Genomic DNA, 10,204 nt, shown 5'->3' on the forward strand with positions numbered 1-10,204 from the left:
GGTTGGCTATGATTGACAATGGTTGACCATGATTGATATTATAAACCTAAGGGAATAATAAACCCAAGGGATTGATATTATAAACCCAAGGGATTAATACTAAAACCCCAAGGGATTGATATTATAAACCCAAATGAATAATAAACCCAAGGGATTAATACTAAAACCCCAAGGGATTATGAACCCAAGGGAATAATATTAAACCCATGGGACTAATATTGTAAACCCAACATTCGTAAACCCAAATATAAATCTTACGAAGACTAAAACAAACATGATTTATTTTCATGGTGAGACAATATTTGTCAAAATGAGACATTCGACCCTGGGACTAATATGGTAAACCCAAATATAAATATTACAAACACTAAAATAAACATGGTTTGTTTTCATGGTGAGACAATCTTTGTCACAATGCGACATTCAACCATGGGACTAATAGTATATACCCAACATTGGTAAACCCAAATATAAATACTACAAACACTAAAATAAACATGGTTTATTTTGATGGTGAGACAATCCTTGTCATGATACGACATTCAACCATGGTTAGCCATGGTTGACTATGATTAACAATGGTTGACCATGATTGATATTATAAACCTAAGGGAATAATAAACCCAAGGATTGATATTATAAAATCAAATGAATAATAAACCCAAGGGATTAATACTAAAACCCCAAGGGATTATGAACCCAAGGGAATAATATTAACATTTGTAAACCCAAATATAAATATTACAAAGACTAAAATAAACATGATTTATTTTCATGGTGAGACAATCCTTGTCACAATGTGACATTCAACCATGGTTGATCATGGTTGGCTATGATTTACAATGGTTGATCATGATAGATATTATAAACCTAAAGGAATAATAAACCCAAGGGATTGATATTATAAACCCAAAGGAATGATAAAACTAAGGGATTAATACTAAAACCCCAAGGAATTATGAACCCAGGGGAATAATATTAAACCCATGAGACTAATATTATAAACCCAACATTGGTAAACACAAATATAAATTCTACAAAAACTAAAATAAACATGGTTTTTTTTTATGTTGAGACAATCCTTGTCACAATGCGACATTCAAACATGGTTGACCATGGTTGGCTATGATTGACAATGGTTGACCATGATTGATATTATAAACCTAAGGTAATATTAAACCCAAGGGATTGATATTATAAACACAAAAGTATTATAATAACCCTTGGATTAATACTAAAACCCAAGGGATTATGAACCCAAGAGAATAATATTAAACCCAAGGGACTAATATTATAAACCCGAAATTTGTATACCCAAATATAAATATTACAAAGACTAAAATAAACATGATTTATTTTCATGGTGAGACAATCATTGTCACAATGTGACATTCAACCATGGTTTAACATGATTGAACATGATTGATATTATAAATCTAAGGGAATAATAAACCCAAGGGATTGATATTATAAACCCAAATGAATAATAAACCCAAGGGATTAATACTAAAACCCCAAGGGATTATGAACCCAAGGGAATAATATTAAACCCAAGGGACTAATATTATAAACCCAACATTCGTAAACCCAAATATAAATATTACAAAGACCAAAATAAACATGATTTATTTTCATGGTGATACAATATTTGTCAAAATGCGACATTCAACCATGGGACTAATATGGTAAACCCAAATATAAATATTAGAAATACTAAAATAAACATGGTTTATTTTCATCGTGAGACAATCTTTGTCAAAATGCGACAATCAACCATGGGACTAATATTATAAACCCAACATTGGTAAACCCAAATATAAAGACTACAAACACTAAAATAAACATGATTTATTTTGATGGTGGGAAAATCCTTGTCACAATGCGACATTCAACCATCGTTGACCATGGTTGGCTATGATTGACAATGGTTGACCATGATTGATATTATAAACCTAAGGGAATAATAAACCCAAGGGAATGATATTATAAGCCCAAATGAATAATAAACTGAATGTATTAATACTAAAACCCCAAGGGATTATGAACCCAGAGGAATAATATTAAACCTAAGGGACTAATATTATAAACCCAACATTTGTAAACCCAAATATAGATATTACAAAGACTAAAATAAACATTATTTATTTTAATGGTGAGACAATCCTTGTCACAATGTGACATTCAACCATGGTTGACAATGGTTGACCATGATCGATATTATAAACCTAATGGAATAATAAACCCAAGGGATTGATATTATAAACCCAAAGGAATAATAAAACTAACAGATTAATACTAAAACCCCAAGGTATTATGGACCAAAGGGAATAATATTAAACCCATGGGACTAATATTGGTAAACCTTACATTGGTAAACCCAAATATAAATACTACAAACACTAAAATAAATGTGGGATATTTTGATGGTGAGACAACCCTTGTCACAATGCGACATTCAAACATGGTTGACCATGGTTGGCTATGATTGACAATGGCTGAACATAATTGATATTATAAACCTAAAGGAATAATAAACCCAATGGATTGATATTATAAACCCAAATGAATAATACTAAAAACCCAAGGGATTATGAACCCAAGGGAATAATATCAAACCCAAGGGACTAATATTATAAACTCAACATTTGTAAACCCAAATATAAATATTACAAAGACTAAAATAAACATGATTTATTTTCATGCTGAGACAATCCATGTCACAATGTGACGTTCAACCATGGTTGACCATGGTTGGCTATGATTGACAATGGTTGACCTAATCATTCGTCCCTCTAGATAGATTAGGTTTTTCAATCATTCGTCCCTCTAGACAGATTAGGTTTTTCAATAATCATTCTTAGAGAAATTAGAGCCCCATATTAAAGAAACTCCATCTATTGCAAAGAGTAACTCGTAATTTGAAATACCTAAAATTGACTAGGTTCTATTGCACTATCCACTTGGTTATATCTAATAAGTAACACCTAATCGTTAATACAAGGTACTATATAATAGATCTGTGGTATAACTCCATCTGTGCCGGATACTATTGGAAAAGCAACATACATCTGCGTAGCACCAATGATCCCCATGTAATCTAAATTACTGGGGTCATCTACACGAGCATAATTTCATGTCAGAATGAGAAAGAAAGAAGTAAAAGTATCATATTCTGTATGAGTCCTATTGATAGTGATTGATATGCTTTACAAGCGACACTAATCCTCTTTTTCAGTTCTAAAGGCACTTGTATATAGAATCTAATTCCAATCGAAAATTTCCACAGTCTATGCAATTGTTACAACATCGATTGAGGGGGTTCCTTACACCTGGACCTTAGAACATGCAATATTCTCTTATTTCTGTTGGGATTTAGTCGACCAAACAGAGATAGAATAAATGCTGGCAGGAACAAAACCATTCTATCCCATTCCTTCTCGATACTCATCAAAATTGTATTATTTTGTTAGAAGAAATCTAGCTACACTAATCCAGTAGACTTCAAAGATACCCTTGGTATTGAATTGACAGTCAAACAAGGATTGGAGAAGATATCAGTAGTTTTCCATTTCCTAATCTCTATTTTTCATGTGATCAATTCTCCCTTGAGTGAATTTACAATAATATATGGAGTTGAGCATGTCTTGGAATACAGGAGAATGCTCTTTTGCTGACATTATTACTAGTATTAGATACTGTGTTATCCAAATCATTACCATACCTTCGCTATTCATTGCAGTTTGGTTATTTGTCATCACAAGTTTAGCTTATGATGTGTTTGGGAGCCCCTGACCGAATGAGTATTTCACAGAAAGTCATCAAGAGGTCCCATTAGTAACTGGTGGTTTCGATCCGTTAGAGCACTTCGATGAATTTAATAGATCTTTTTAGGAGGCACTAATGACTATAGATAAAACTTATCCAATTTTTACAGTTAGATGGTTGGTCATTGACGGACTAACTTTCCCTACAGTTATTTTCTTGGGATCAATATCGACAATGCAGTTCATCCAACGATAAACTCTATACTAAAGAAAGAGGAAGTATGTAGATATGACACAACCGAACCCGAATGACCAAAATGTTGAATTGAATTGTACCAGTCTCTATTGGAGGTTGCTACTAATTTTTGTACTTGTTGTTCCATTCTCCAATTACTTCTTCAATTAGGAAAAATGAGAATATTCTCACCCCATTCGAAGAGATCCAATATGCATAATTATCTATGCTATGACAATTTATGTCTCGAGCATGACCACTTAAGAAAATGTGAAAGGGAGTAAGAGAAACGGTTGATACCACTGGAAGGATCCCTTTTTGGTTGATAGTTAATGTAACTGGTATTATCTTGATTGGTCTAATGGGTGTCTTTTTCTATGGTTCATATTCTAGATTAGGGTCATCCCTATAATAGGGGAAATGCACTTACTATGGGAAATAGTATACATGAAAAATCTCTTTTTGAGATTATTTCTATATTAATATGAATTAGAAGAGAGGATTCGTACAAATAAAATGACTATGTCATTTACTTCATTCAATTCCTTTCAATCAAGTGATGAGCGAATCTATTCTTCGATTATATGATCGAAAAATGAAAAAAAATTGGATTGATCCAATTTCAATCTTTGTCGAAGGAACAACATAAAAAATGGAGAATGTTAAGTACTAAATATTTTATCATTTCTCTGATGGGAGATTATGCGAAGTTTTTGTAAAAACCCAAACTATGAGAATCTAAATGTGCATATAGAATCTTTTCTTCTCTTATTTTGGCTTACAAAATAAAAGAGGAGGAAAAACACCTTTTATTCATTTTCTCTCATTAGGAATGAACCCTATCAAAAGTTTTATGGTTTTTTTTTATGAGTGATATTGCCTCTTACTTGTTTGCTCTTCCTTCTTTACAAATTTTCAGTATAACGTACAAAATAATCTTAGTTTACGAAGGAATTGACGAATAGGACAGGATCAGAAACCCAATTAGTTCCTTGAATAATGAAATAGGATAAAGAATGGGATCAGAGAAAATAAGAATCTTCTCCAAGATTTCTTAGTTATTCTCCTCATCTCTCCTCCCTGTGATCTATCTCTATTTTCCAGATCATTTGGACAAGGAAAGGAGGGAATGACATGTATATAGTACACAATATAACATATGGGGATCGTTCAACAAGTTGATATGTTCCAGTGCTTATGGAGTCACTCCCTATTTCAAATTTATTCCAATTTAGATATATCTACATGAACATTTTCTCAAGAATATATAAGGGAGAAGAAGGATAAAAGGCTCCAAAAGGGTATTCATTTTTGAATCAATAAGCAAACTGCATGCTCAAAAATCTATGGACCTAAATATTCATCTCGGACAATTGAACTTTCTAAATCTATTTTTTCTTAAGGACCAAAAAATATATATGCTAGAATTGTAGATGCTAAGAATAATAAAAGACCTTTAACATGTAATGGATTTTGAAGTACTATCTTTGCCTCTACTTGACCAAATCCACCCACATTAGGGTTATTTGTTAATGGTTGATTGACCTTGATTATTTCGCCTTCGGAAATAAGAAGCTCTGGTCCTTAATGTACAATTTCAACCACTTTCCCATCATCTGATGTATTATCGATAGTTATCTCATATCCACGCTTTTCTTTACATAAAATTTTTCTCACTCTTCATGTTGTTGAAGCACTATAGACCGTATTGTTTCTCTTACTCCCGTCAGCATAAATTTGTCCTCCACCTCTATTACCACCCACATATATGGGATATTTCAGAAAGTGAGCTTCTTTATTAGTAGCAGGATCTAGTGAAAGGATGGGAAAAACAAGTTCACTATATTTTTGAGCAGGAACAGGACCTATTACAATAATGTTTTTTTATTGGGAAGATAGTTCTGAAAATAAAGATTACTCATGTTTTGTCTAATCTTAGGGGAAATATGATCCGGAGGAGCTAATTCAAAGACCTCGAGTAAAATTCAAACAACTCCTACATTTAAAGCCCCTTTCTTGTCATTAGCAAGAACTTGTTCCATTTGTGTATCATATGGGATCTTAACAACTGCTTCAAATACGGTATTGTGAAGAACGGACTATAGAACCTCAATATCCACAGGTTTTTTTTCCAAGTGACAATTGGCACATACAATAGGCATCATAAGAACTTAATTTTTATATTAAAGGGTTAACAATAGGAATTTTTCAAATTAAACAACTTCCATGACATGGACTCATGGGGGAGGGGAACTCTAGCTTTAATCTAATGTCATAAGTGTATTTCTTTTTTATAATTCATCGATCCAAGTCCCAATTACCATCTTTTGGTGAGTTGTAGTTCACTTCTTGAAGCAATGAAAGGACACATAAAAAATTTGTTTTGGGAAAACAAAAATCAAGATAAGTAATAGAATTAAGTGTTTGAAGCTCCTATACATGTATTGTATTAAGGATAATGTGACCAAGATATCCACAAGCTCCCAATATAGAGTTTTAAAACATTGACCTTAAAGTGAAAAAAATTGCATTGTATCTTATTAATCAAAACCATAGTTCTAGTAATCATCAAATATTTTTTTTTGTCATAGAGTCATGGGAGGGGTGTCAATAGGTGTAGTCCTATGACACTGGTCCAAAAAAAATTGAAAATTAATCCATCAGAGTCCTAGTTTTTGTTTTATGATAAGTTGCAACTTAATTTCAAAAGTTTTTAGGTACACATGGCAACTTCCTACTAGGGGTATAGAAACCAAATTAAAAAACATTTAGTGTCATAATATAACTATAGTTGAATTTAGATAAGGCTGATGCTAACATGTTATCCAAAATCTCTTGTTCCATATTTTTCAAAATTAGACCTTTAAGTGCAAAAGTTTCATTGATTCATAATTAACAAAACCCAGGCTCCAAAATACTCAATTAAAACTAGGCCAGATTCATGAATTTGTGGGATATGGGTAGCCATAGATGAAATATGATGTCGCGAGTGCAATATAATTAACATTTTTCCAAATTAAATCCCAATTAATATTTTATGACTAGTTACAACTTGTTTTTTGAAGCAATTTAAGGAAACATAGAAAATTTCTAAAGGGACATATAAATCATTGTTAGTTCTAGAAAATTATAATTAATAAATTAATTAAATTTTAAAATAATATATATTTTATATATAAAATAATAATTAATAAATTATTGTAAAGTCAAAACAATATAATATATTTATTGGATTAGAAACTTAAAAAATATTCCATTTTAAAATATTTCGCATAAACCTAGTTTAACTAATACATATATTCAAACTTGATTTTTTGAGCTCATAGAAGTACACTTGTTATTTAAAAAAAAAATAAAAAATTGAAAAGAAAAAAATCCTAATAAAGAATGACATTTTTTTTACTGATGCCACAAATTTGCTTATAAAGCATTTTGTTTTTGTTTTTTTCAAAATATCTAATTATAGGAATGTTTGAATGATTTTTTTTGATGGTGAAAATAGATTCAACACTATCAAAACCTCCAACGTCACCCCAAATCTTGAAATTTAATAGCTATAACCCAAATTTACCAAATGTTTTGCCAGATTTAACAAAAATTATGGGGAATTTCCACTATTTTTCTCGACAAATTTGTGGCCTCTTTAAACTACTCTATAAAAATTAACAAAACTATAAAATTTTAACAAAGTTTTTATCATAAACATATTAAAATTATAAAAGATTAGACACTTTTACCTTAAAATATTTTTAAATGACATATATATTATACAATAATTTAAATTTAAATTAATATAATATTTATCAAGTTTTAGATTTAAATTACAATAATATAAAGTTAAATTAATATAATATTTATTAAGTTTTAGATTTAAATTTTAGTGGGAAGCAATGGATTGTAAAAATAATTAGGTTAAGAGGCCCATTCTATAGTCTAAAATGTGGGTGATGTGTAAGTATGTATGGGCTCCAATAAAAAACATTTACTTCATGTCAGTCTAAAGAAAATGAAAATAACTATTTTGTGCATTAAAATATAAAGGTAATATATGTTACAATTTATTTAGATATTTAAAATGAAACAAGTTAAGTAGTAGATAAATTTAATTTTGTTTTTATTAAAAAAAATTCAAAACCTTGTTCTACTCGAAGCATGATAGATCTGGAATTAGATGGATCTAGACAGATTTATAGAAAAAATAAATTATTTTAACTAATAAATAAAATATATTTTTAATTAAAATGGGCAATATAATTTCTAGAAATTTTGTGATTTTTTATTATATAAAATACACTTTTAAATACATAAATAAATTTAACATCATAAAATTTCCATAAAACACTAGAACTTTATAAATTAAACAACTTAAAATTATTATTCTTAAAAATATATATATATCTACAAACCATTTTTTTTTTAAATTGGACCACTTAAATTTATTATTCTTAAAAAGATCTACTCACCAAAAAAACACCCTAATAAAGGAAAAATTATTCAATGTATTAGATTAATCTACAAACCAAAAATACACACTAATAAAAGAAAAAAACATTCACTATACTAGTTAAACTACAATATATTTAGCAAATAACAACTTTTTATCCCATTAAATATTAAAAAAAAGTCTACAAACCAAAAAGCAGACTAATAAGGAAAAAATCATTCAATGTATTAGTTTAAAAAAATCTACAAACCAAAAATACACATTAATAAGGGAAAAAATCATTCAACGTACTGGTTAAACTACAATATATTTAGCAAATAACAACTTGTTATCCCATTAATTATTAAAGCCCACCTTAATTTATTTCGGAAAACCAAAACGGGAAAAGGAGAAAGCAAAATGAAATGAAAATGTTCGGTCAGTGGCCGCTAACCTGGCCTCGCAGGGTTTGATGGCAGCACTAACAATGGTGCTCTTATTCGGTGAGAAACTCCTGTGAAACATTCCCTGACTTGTGCTTGTACTCGATGGGATGTATGACTCCTGAGTTCGTCTGTGTTGAATGTTCAAGTAAGGATTTCGGAGGTTCGTCATGTTCCTAATGGACTCTGGGAGCGTCCGCAGAGTAGAGCACCCTCGCAGTTGATTCTGCGGAGGTCAGTCAAGTTTCCAACGGAGTCTGCAGAGTGGAGCACCACTACAACTCGAACTCCACTACAAGTTGATACTGTGGAGGTTCGATGTATTTGTGACAAATAGCAGGCCAGACAATGTTGCGAAAGTAAGCCAAGCCAAGAATTTCAACTTTATGAAAGATAATAATGCAGATTTTTTAAAATTCCATATTGTGCCCCCTCCCCAGGGGTTAAATTTGACGCCCGTTTACACGTTTTTTGTTGTTTTAGCCGTCAAATACTTGTTATTTAAAAATATACACGTATTCTTGACTAGCCAATAATTTTAAAAACCGTCATATTGACGGGCATGTTAAAAAATGGCCAGTTTCAGTTTTATATATATATATGGTTCAAGTCAAGTTTCAACTTTTACTAAATAAAAAATTGAAGTTCAGGAGTACGTCGCCGGCAGGCTTAACTCTTTTCAATTAATTGATACCATGGTTTGGTGAAGTTCTTTACCTCCTCACGCTGGATGTACTATCAGATGGACTGTCAAGCATTTATGAAAATTATGGATTGCAGAATTCTTTTAACATTTTTTTTGTCCATCTATCTACCACAAATTTCATCTCTGATTTCTTTTGATATATTCTTGATATATTATATATTCTTTTGGTAATATAGATATCTCTGATTTCGAAATTAAATTTAGACATGTCTGCGATTCTTTAACAAGAACTGGTATGCCTGCCTTTCACTATTTCAAAATCAAGTTTCAACAACTATATTGATAAATCAAGTTTCAACAACTATATTGATAAACTTATTCCTAATTGTATAATTTGCATTGGACTTATCATCATTGCAGAATGTTGTATAAGCATAATTTAGATAATTCAACTTCATTCTCCATCTTAAACCTTCGATGTATTTTTTCGTTGAAACTCGTTCATGCTTGGGTCCTACTGAGCAAGCAACCACTAAAGTGGTGGTGTGAAGTGAACTTCATAGATAAGAACATATTGACAAGTTTTTGGGCTTTGGTGAGCCCTGTTAGCCAGTTTTTGTAATCAATCTCTTTCCTGCTAGTCATAAAGAAAGCCCATTTACTCACAACTTGTATTTGACCTTCAATGAATCT

Source organism: Pinus tabuliformis, chromosome J, assembly GCF_031772625.1.
Source record: "Pinus tabuliformis cultivar Carrire ecotype Pingquan chromosome J, CPIR1, whole genome shotgun sequence".
Lineage (NCBI taxonomy): Eukaryota > Viridiplantae > Streptophyta > Pinopsida > Pinales > Pinaceae > Pinus > Pinus tabuliformis.